Here is an 11,303-nt window from a genome sequence, read left to right as displayed (position 1 = left end):
GCCCCTCCCCCTTCACCAGGACATAGAACATAGAACAGTACAGAACAGAACAGGCCCTTCGGCCCTCGATGTTGTGCCGAGCAATGATCACCCTACTCAAACCCACGTATCCACCCTATACCCGTAACCCAACAACCCCCCCCCCCTTAACCTTACTTATTAGGACACTACGGGCAATTTAGCATGGCCAATCCACCTAACCAGCACATCTTTGGACTGTGGGAGGAAACCGGAGCACCCGGAGGAAACCCACGCACACAAGGGGAGGACGTGCAGACTCCGCAGACAGTGACCAAAGCCGGGAATCGAACCTGGGACCCTGGAGCTGTGAAGCATTTATGCTAACCACCATGCTACCGTGCTGCCCAGACATGACATGAGCCGGGCCCCTCCCCCTTTACCAACATAATGAGCCTGGCCCCTCCCCTCCCCCTTACCAAGACAATGAGCCAGGCCCCTCCCACTTACCAAGACAATGAGCCTGGCCCCACCCTTACCAAGACAGTCAGGCCCCTCCCCCACACCAAGACAATGAACCTGGCCCCACCCCCTTACCAAGACAATAAGACTGACCCCTCCCCCACACCAAGACAATGAACCTGGCTCCTCCCCTTACCAAGACAATGAGCCCAGCCCCTCCCCCTTACCAAGACAATGAGCCTGGCCCCTCCCCCACCCCAAGACAATTAGTCCGGCCCCTCCCCCACCCCAAGACAATGAGCATGGCCCTCCCCCCCCCCAATCCAGCTGTGTGACAAAGATATATTGCATTATGAACATTTGACAATTTAAGGGTTAAAATCCTGAGTATGTTTGACTGCAGTAGGCATGTGTTTTTCTTTATTTGGAGTATCCAATACAATTTTTCAATTAAGTGGCAATTTAGTGTGGCCAATTCATAGAAGGCCTTCTGTGCCCGGTGGGCACCGCAGGGGTTAGGGTACTTTATTGACCCTTTCATTTGCACTCTTATTTGATGCTTTTAAGCTTCCGTTGATCTTTGTTATGTTCGGGCAGTGCCCCTAACAGGAGCGGCCCTTTATTTCTTTGCCCTGTTTGTTTCCTTTCTTCGGTTTTGTTCGTGGACCTCAAGAGTGGCCAATCCATCTACCCTGCACATCTTTGGATTGTGGGGACTAAATCCACGCAAACACGGGGATATATTTTATTTAAAGAATGTTGTTTTGCAACACCAGAAAGCTTTTAGAGCCAGAGGTAAAATTGACCAGTGTAAAAAGCCTGGGCTAATGCACTATTGTTTGACTGGGGGGGAGTCCCTGGGGAGTTAATGTGTTTTCAGCCTGAAGAGTTAATTTTTCAGTTAATAATAATAATAATAATCGCTTATTGCCACAAGTAGGCTTCAATGAAATGACTGTGAAAAGCCCCTAGTCGCCACATTCCGCCGCCTGTTCAAGGAGGCTAGTACGGGTATTGAACCCGTGCTGCTGCCCTGTTCTGCATTACAAGCCAGCGGTTTAGCCCACTGTGCTAAACCAGCCCCTCCAGTTTCCAGTTTGGGGAAATGCTGTCATTGCTTAGTGGCACCTAGGTATTCAGGCATTTTGAGAAAGCTTTGGAGTTGAGCTCCAATCTGGCGACCCTTTAGCACAAGTAAAGACTTTTGCTCTCACAGTAGGATAGCTTCAAAAGACTAACAGTAATCAAAGCAGTGCACACTCATAAGGGGAAAGCTAGAATAGCTTTTTGAAGACATCCAGCCAGAGTCTGCAGGGGTTCCAACAAATCTAGCCAAATCTATTCTGAAAAGCAAGTATTACTCTGTGCCATTGGGATGTAGGATGCTATGAGAGCTGTACGTTTTTTTCCCCTTTCTTGTTCTTTAATTGGGAATAGAGATAGTAATTAAACATATTTACTGTATTTAGTATTGTTCATGGGGTAATTGTAAGCTATTTCCAGGTGTTAAAAAGTTTAATATTGTGTTAATAATAAAGTTTTGTAAAGTGGTTAGTGGGGGAGGGGTCGGTGTGGGAGCAGATGGTGGCGGCGTCATGTAAAGACACAAGTTTGGGAGCCTGTCAGGCTCGCCAATCCGATACTCCACAAGTCCGGTGGTGGTGGTGGCTCTGAGAATCTGGGGGCAGTGGGGGCTGCCGCCACGGGGGATACAGCACAGAGTAGTCTCCAGTACCTGGGTGGGAGAGGGGAAGGTATCAGATATCTCCCAGGAATTTTTGGATGCGGAGGAAACTCCAGTGGAGGAGCTTAAGGGCAAGTGGGAGGACGAGTTTGGAGGAGAGATAGAGGTGGGTCTATGGGTGGATGCCCGAAGCAGGGTTAATACATCCTCATCATGCGCCAGGCTTAGCCTAATACAATTTAAGGTAGTCCACCGGGCACACATGACAGCGGCCTGAGTGAGCACGTTTTTTGGGGTAGAGGATAGGTGTGTGAGGTGCGCGGGAAGCCCAGCAAATCATGTCCACATGTTTTGGGCATGCCTGAAGTTTAGAGGGTTTTGGCAGGGTTTCGCTAAGGCAACGTCCACGGTACACAAAATACAGATGGTGCCGAGTCCGGTGGCGATCTTTGGAGTGTCGGAAGAGCCGGGAGTTTAGGGGGCGAAGGAGGCTGACGTCTTGGCTTTTGCCTCCCTGATAGCCCGGAGACGGATCTTATTAATGTGGAGGGACTTGAAGCCCCCGAGGGTAGAGACCTGGGTTAGTGACATGGCTGGGTTTCTCAGTCTCGAGAAAATAAAGTTTGCCTTAAGAGGGTCAATGTACGGGTTCACCCGGAGGTGGCAACCGTTCGTCGACTTTCTCGGGGAAAATTAAAATGTCAGCAGAAGCAGAATTTCAAAGCGGGGGGGGGGGGGGGGGGGGGGGGGTTACCCTAATAGAACATTTTAAAAGACAAGTAATAAAGTTTTGTTTCAAAATACAAAATCACTATTTCTTCGTGCAATGACTCTGGAGTGAAGTATTCTTACCGCACAGTCTTACAAAATAAACTATTGGGTTTTGATTTGATTTGATTGATTTATTGACACATGTACCAAAATACAGTGAAAAGTATTTTTCTGCGGCCAAGGAAACGTACACAGTAGATTAAAAAAAGTAGATAGATACAATGAATGCAAAAAAGTACACAGTACATTGGCAAATAAGTAATTAGGTACAGTATGGAACAAGGGCAAAATAACAAAGCAAATATGACAGTCCAAAGATGTGCAGGTTAGGTGGATTGGCCATGATAAATTGCCCTTAGTGTCCAAAATTGCCCTTAGTGTTGGGTGGGGTTACAGGGTTATGGGGATAGGGTGGGGTTGTTGACCTTGGGTAGGGTGCTCTTCCCAAGAGCCGGTGCAGACTCGATGGGCTGAATGGCCTCCTTCTGCACTGTAAATTCTATAATGACATAAGCAAGAGCAGCATAGAGCGTCTTGATAGTGTCTTATAGGGAACAAATCAGTCCGAGGGAGAGACAATGAGGAGTCTGGTAACTGGGGAAGAAGCTGTTCCTAAGTCTGGGTGTACGGGTCTTCAGACTTCTGTATCTTCTGCCTGATGGAAGGGTCTGGAAGAAGGCAAAGCCTGGGTGCAAGGGGTCTCTGACAATGCTGTCTGCCTTCCTGAGGCAGCTGGAGGTGTAAGCAGAATAAATGGGAGGGTGGCAAGCTTGTGTAATGCGTTGGGCTGAGTTCACCACACTCTGCGGTTTCTTGCGATCGTGGGCCGAGCAATTGCCATACCAAGCTGTGGTGCAGCCAGATACGATGCTCTCTATGGCACATCTGTAGACGTTTGTGAGAGTCGATTCAGACATGCCAAATTTCTTTACTTTCCATAGGAATTCGAGATGTTCTTGGACTTTTAACTGTTGCGTCGACGTGAGTGAACCAGGACAGTCTCTTGGTGATGGTGACCCCCAGAAAAGCTATCGACCATCTCCACTTCGGGGCCATTGATGTAGACAGGGGCGTGAGTCATACTATGCTTCCTGAAGTCAATGATCAGTTCTTTGGTTTTGCTGACATTGAGAGAGGGGTTGTTTTCGGTAAACCATGTAACCAAGTTATCCATCTCCCTTCTGTAGTCTGACTCGGCGTTGTTTGAGATATGATGCATCACAGTCGTATCATCCGCAAACGTATAGATAGAATTGGAGTCAAATCTTGCACACAGTCGTGTATGTATTGGGAGTACAGTAAGAAGTCTTACAACACCAGGTTAAAGTCCAACAGGTTTATTTCAAACACGAGCTTTCAGAGCACTGCTCCTTCCTCAGGTGAATGGAGAGGTATGTTCCAGAAACATTTATATAGACAAAGTCAGAGATGCCAGACAATGCTTGGAATGCGAGCATTTGCGGGTAATCAAATCATTACAGATCCAGAGATAGGGGTAACTCCAGGTTAAAGAGGTGTGAATTGTCTCAGGCCAGGACAGTTGGTAGGATTTTGCAAGTCCAGGCCAGATGGTGGGGGATGAATGTAATGCGACATGAATCCAAGATCCCGGTTAAGGCCGCACTCACGCGTGCGGAACTTAGCTATAAGTTTTTGCTCTGCAATTCTGCGTTGTCGCGTGTCCTGAAGACCGCCTTGGAGAACGCTTACCCGGAGATCAGAGGCTGAATGCCCTTGACTGCTGAAGTGTTCCCCGACTGGAAGGGAACATTCCTGCCTGGTGATTGTCGCACGATGCCCGTGCATTCGTTGTCGCAGTGTCTGCATGGTCTCGCCATCGTCTGATGGTCATCTCCACATATTGGGCGTACAGTAGAGAACTGAGCACACAATCTTGTGGTGATCCGATGTTGAGGACTATTGTGGAGGAGGTGCTGTTAGCTATCGTTACAGATTGCGGTCTGCTGGTGAGGAAGTCGAGGATCCAGCTGCGCAGGGAGGTGTCAAGTCCAAAATTGCAGAGTTTGGTTATTAGTTTTGTCGGGATAATGGTGTTGAAGGCGGAGCTGCCGTCGATGAATAGCAGTCTGTTTCAGTCCAGTGTCCTAACCAGATGCGGTCTGGTCTGGATTTGTAATACTGGTACCCCAGGGACAATCTCGCAGCTCCTGAATGTTATGAGGTTGGCCCCACTTTACCCTGACCTGCCCTCTCCTCTTAGCCTAACCAATGGGTTGGAAACTGAGTAAAGATCCTCGGGCTGCACATATCGCATGTAATGGGTATTGTAAATAGTAACTGCATTTCTAAAGGTAATGAGTAGCATATGGTATTGAAGAAATTGATTTGGTTTCGCACCTCATGTAATGCAACTGCAAGTGCAATGTCCAATTTACCTAACTAGCACATCATTCGGGACTTGTGGGAAGAAACCGGTGCACCTGGAGGAAACCCACACAGCCATGGGGAGAACGTGCAGACTCCACACAGACAGTGACCCAAGCGGAATTGAACCTGGGACCCTGACCCGATAAGGCACTGGAGGTTGCAATAGTAAGATCACGTGAATCTGGGACATGTGGGAACAGAACAAGCAACTATGTATCTCCTGAACCTTTAAAACATTCTTCATGGGGATTGAGTGTCAATGACTAGGCCAGAACGTATTGTCCATCCCTAATTGCCCTCGAGAAGATGGTGTTGCTCGTTATGCTTTCCCTTAATTTGCTCTGTTTTAATTATCTTTGCTCAAGAGTCACCAGGTATCTTTCTGATACCACCACAGGGTTCAAAGCTGAATACTGATCAATGACTCGATACACTAGTTAGTAAGTTTGAAATCAATACACATTTATTTACACACAGTCAATTATTACTCATGCATAAACTCTACTCGCTAAACTACAACTACTACTAAAAACCTATACTTAGCTTCGAGTGGCCCACTCAGTCAGAGGAACAATGGTCATTGTCTGGTTCGGATACTGCTGGCTCCGGACTAATACGGAATAGTAGCTAGGAGCGTCTATCTCGTAGCGTGCGTTGACCTTAGACTTACTTGGTTGGTGCTTGGCGGCCTCTCGTCGCTGAGAGCCAAATTGAAGATGGAGAGGAGTCTGGGTAAGAGAAGAGTGAACTGACCTTGGGGACTCTGTTTTAAAGGCCCCAGGGGTTTTGCACCCTGCTGGGTGGACCCCGGACTTGGTCCCAATTAATTGGACCATGTCCCAATCGTTTGTATTGATTTTCTCCAATACCAGGGTTGTTCCCTGATCGTTGGGCGGGCCCTATGTAACCATTGGCCTGTCTTTGTTTTAGCTCCCACTGGCGCCGGGGAGTCTGTCCTGGTCTTGATTGTTTCAATGTTTCCTTTTTGTCCCCAGAGATAGCTCATTACTATGCTAATGGCTATTGGTTTCAGTTCTGTCTGGGTTCTGCAGGTCCTAATACACAGGAAACCTTGCACCTGCTTGTTTTCTCGAGTGCTGTCCATTTTTCCCTGCACTCTTTGCGAGTGTCCATTTTGGAATCGGGACGTGGCCATCCCAGGTGGCTACAATGGTGATGAGCCACCTTCTTGAAGCATGGCAGGCCATGTGGTGTAGGCATATCCATAGTGCTGTTAGGGAAGGAGTCCCAGGATTTTGACCCAGGGACAGTGAAGAAACAGGGACCTAGTTCCAAGTCATACTTAAGAATGGTTACTAAGTCATACGGAATCAAATTCAAGGGGCGCTAGTTAATGTTACCAATGGCAAATTATTTGCAGACAGAAGAGACCATTTGGTCCATTAATCCTACACAGAAAAAAAAGATGGAAATAAGGATCAGAGACAAATTTAATGCAGGAAGAAAAAGTTAAGTTGCTTTTTTTATTTTTAAAGCTCACAATTACATTGGAAGGAATGCGACTACATGTTTGTAAAATGTTAATTTTTAGTGCTAGAGGTTGTTTGGTGGCATTACTATGACACCATATCATTAAGTATCTACTTATACTAGAATGGACATCCGTAACGTTTCCTGGTGAAATGAGTGGGTTTCTGCTAATAATAATAATCTTTATTAGTGTCCCAAGTAGGCTTACATTAACACTGCAATGAAGCTACTGTGAAAACCCTCTAGTCGCCACTGTCCGGCAGCGCCCATTGGGGACACTGAGGGAGAGTTCAGAATGTCCAATTCACCTAACAAGCACGTCTTTCAGACTTTTAAAAAATAAATTTAGAGTAACCAATTCATTTTTTCCAAGGGGCAATTTAGCGTGTTCAATCCACCTACCTTGCACATCTTTGGGTTGTGGGGGTGAAACCCACGCAAACACGGGGAGAATGTGCAAACTCCACACAGACAGTGACCCAGAGTCAGGATCGAACCTGGGATCTTGGCACCATGAGACTGCAGTGCTACCAGTGCGCCACCGTGCTGCCCTTCGTCTTTCAGACTTGTGGGGGGAAACCGGTGCACCCGGAGGAATCCCAAGCAGACATGGGGAGAACATGCAGACTCCACACAGACAGTGACCCAAGCCAGGAATCGAACTCGGGTCCCTGGTGCTGTGAAGCAACAGTGCTAACCATTGTGCTAGTTGTGAAATACAGCATCTACACATAATATATGTGTTTTAATGTTGAGCCAGTAGGATACTGGTCTAAAAAAGCTTCTTGACTATTCAAACACACTCCTGGCCTGCCACCCATCTTCTACCCTCCATAAATCAGAGCTCATCCAAAACTCTTCTGCACATATAGAACATAGAACAGTACAGCACAGAACAGGCCCTTCGGCCCTCGATGTTGTGCTGAGCAATGATCACCCTACTCAAACCCACGTATCCACCCTATACCCGTAACCCAACAACCCCCCCCTCTTACACTGCGGGCAATTTAGCATGGCCAATCCACCTAACCAGCACATTCCCGGGTCGTTTTTGTTTTTTAAAATAAATTTATAGTACCCAATTAATTTTTTCCAATTAAGGGGCGATTTAGCATGGCCAATCCACCCAAGCTGCACATTCCCGGGTCGTGTGGGCGAAACCCACGCAAGCACAGGGAGAACGTGCAGACTCCAGATGAACAGCGACCCAGAGCCGGCACCGAACCCGGGACCTCGGCGCCACGAGGCAGCAGGGCTAACCCACTACGCCACCATGCCGCCCCTCTTCTGCACATATCTAACTTGCATTCATACCTCATCACCTCTGTGCTTGTACATCTACATCAGGTCTCGGTTAAACATAGAACATTACAGCGCAGTACAGGCCTTTCGGCCCACGATGTTGCGCCGTCCTGTGAAACCCCTCTAAATCCCTCTACACTATTCCCTTATCGTCCATATGCCTATCCAATGACCATTTGAATGCATTTAGTGTTGGTGAATCCACTACTGTTGCAGGCAGGGCATTCCACGCCCTTACTACTCTCTGAGTAAAGAACCTACCTCTGACATCTGTCCTATATCTATCTCCCCTCAATTTAAAGCTATGTCCCCTCGTGCTGGACATCACCATCCGCGGAAAAAGGCTCTCGATGTCCACCCTATCTAATCCTCTGATCATCTTGTATGCCTCAATTAAGTCCCCTCTTAACCTTCTTCTCTCTAACGAAAATAGCCTCAAGTCCCTCAGCCTTTCCTTGTAAGACCTTCCCTCCATACCAGGCAACATTCTTGTAAATCTCCTCTGTACCCTTTCCAATGCTTCCACATCCTTCCTATAATGTGGCGACCAGAACTGCACACAATACTCCAAATGCGGCCGCACCAGGGTTTTGTACAACTGCAACATGACCTCATGGCTTCGAAACTCAATTCCTCTACCAATAAAAGCTAACACACCGTACGCCTTCTTAACCCTCTCAACCTGGGTGGCAACTTTCATGGATCTATGGACACCGAGATCTCTCTGCTCGTCCACACTACCAAGAATCTTACCATTTTTTAATATATGATTTTATGAGTGTTTTTCCATTTTGACAAATAACGCAACAAACCCTCAAAACTGGTACAGTACAGCATAAATGCTTTGCAGAGTAACAGAGAACACCAGCAGTTGGCTCAGCTTAATCATTAAACTTGGTGCCTCTGTTTATACAGGCAAAACCAGTGAACGGATAAGCTGGTGAATGGTGGAGAGGAATTTTGAAGCCATGAAAACATGGTAAAATAATGCATGCCTTTACGTGTAGCAATTGCTCATACAGCCGAAGTTTTGTACCCCATTCGGGCATACACAAGAAATACCTTCCCCAACTTCAATTATAGCAGAGGCACCAGTCGGATAGGGGGAGGAGGTGCCATTGGAGGCTGGTTTCAGTCAGGAAAAGGGGGGGAAGGGGCAGATCAGGAAGGAGGTGGGTGGGAAATCAGTTCAGATTGGAAGGATCCCCCGAGGGGTCATGCGTGTGGGGTGGGGCCGGGGGGGGGGGGGGGGGGGGGGGGGGGGGGGGGCTGGGTCTGGGTTTTTTAAACAGTTACTCTGGAGTTAGAATTTTTTTTTTCCTTCTAACTCTCTCGGTATACCTATCAGTAAAACAGGCAGAACCATCTGAAGTTAGCGATTTAAATCAGTTTTGTTCAATGGTTCTCAGCCCAGCGCAATTGTCCAGAGGAAGTTAGCACTTCTAGGCAATTGCCAGGTAAACCCTTACGTGGGAATCTCCTAGAGGGATTGCTCAGTGCATCATTGGGTACCCCCAAATGCAACATTGGGGAACCAGAAAGTTATAAATTATTGAAAGGGCTTAATCTCTGCCCCCATTTTTAGAGGGCAACTTTGGCAATGCTTCTGCTGTTCCAATTTACACCACTGCTAGATCCATTTAAGTTCTGTTACTTTCACAGATGGTGAAATTTGAATTCAATAAAAATCTGAAATTAAAAGTCTAATGATGACCAAGAAACCATTATCGATTATCCTAAAAACCTATCTGATTCAGTAATGCCCTTTAGGAAAGGAAATCTACTATCCTTACGTGGTCTGGCCTAAATGTGAGTCCAGATCCACAGCAATGCGCCTGATTCTTAATTGCCCGCTGAAATAGCAGAGCATGCAACTCAGTTCAAGGGTAATCATGGATAGGCAGCAGATGCTATCCCAGCCAGTGATGCTCACATCCCATGAATGAATATAACTTGACACATTACTGTCTCCTTTGTTATATCTCTAACCTGTTCCAGTTCTGATGGAAAACAAAATAAAGATTTGCATAAATAAGGCTCTTTTCACAGCCACTGGACATCATAAAGAGCTTTACAGCCAATGAAGTACAAAAGTCGATTCTCTGTTGGCGCCAGCACTTAGCCTTAGAAACGGAGAATCCAGCCCAGGATCTTTTTCCTTTTGTTAGGATGATGAATTCCCTGTACATTCCAGGAACATAGTTTAAAATTAGCTGCCTCCATTGCACAGCCCACCAGAAGAAATATAGGGTAGGATTTTCACGCCACATTCGGGCATGCACCAAAAGACACCGGTCCCACCTAAAGTTACACCAGAGGTAGAGGGGAAGAAAAAAGCCAACAAGGAAATGGGAGCCAAATGTCCCTCCCATATTTGGGACCCACCCATGAAGACCTAAACCTTCCATGAATCTCCCGGCAATGGCACCACTCAGTTCTATCATGATGAAAGAGATAAAAATAGAAAATAAAGAACAAAGAACAATACAGCACAGGAACAGGCCCTTTGGCCCTCCAAACCTGTCTAAACTAAAACCATCTGCACTTATGGAGTCCGTATCCTTCCATTCCCACAATATTCATATACTTGTCTAGATGTCCCTTAAATGTCACTGTCGTACCTGCTCCCACCACCTCCCTTGGCAGCGCGTTCCATATATTTACCACCCACTTTGTAAAACAACTTGCCTCGCACATCTGTTCTAAACTTTTCCCCGCGCACTTTAAACCTATGTCCCCTAGTACTTGACTCTCCTACCCTAGGAAAGAGCATCTGACTATCCACTCTGTCCATACCACTCATAATCTTGTAGACCTCTAACAGGTCGCCTCTCAACCTCTGTTGTTCCAGTGAGAACAGACCCAGTTTATAACCTCTCCTCATAGCTAATGCCCTCCATACCAGGCAACATCCTAATAAACCGCTTCTGTATCCTCTCCAAAGCATTCACATCCTTCTGGTAGTGTGGCGATCAGAATTGTAGACAATATTCCAAATGAGGCCTAACTAAGGCCCTGTACAGCTGCAACATGACTTGCCAATTTTTATATTCAATGCCCCGACCGTTGAAGGCCAGCATGCCCTATGCCTTCTTGACCACCTTATCCACATGCGTTGCCACTTTCAGTGATCGGTGGACATGCATGCCCAGATCTCTCTGCCTGTCAGTACTCGCAAGAGTTCTACCATTTATTGTATAATTCCTACATGCATTTGACCTTCCAAAGTGCATTATCTCACACTTAT

Source organism: Scyliorhinus canicula, chromosome 12 (assembly GCF_902713615.1).
Source record: "Scyliorhinus canicula chromosome 12, sScyCan1.1, whole genome shotgun sequence".
Lineage (NCBI taxonomy): Eukaryota > Metazoa > Chordata > Chondrichthyes > Carcharhiniformes > Scyliorhinidae > Scyliorhinus > Scyliorhinus canicula.
Note: the sequence above shows the minus strand (reverse complement) of the source record.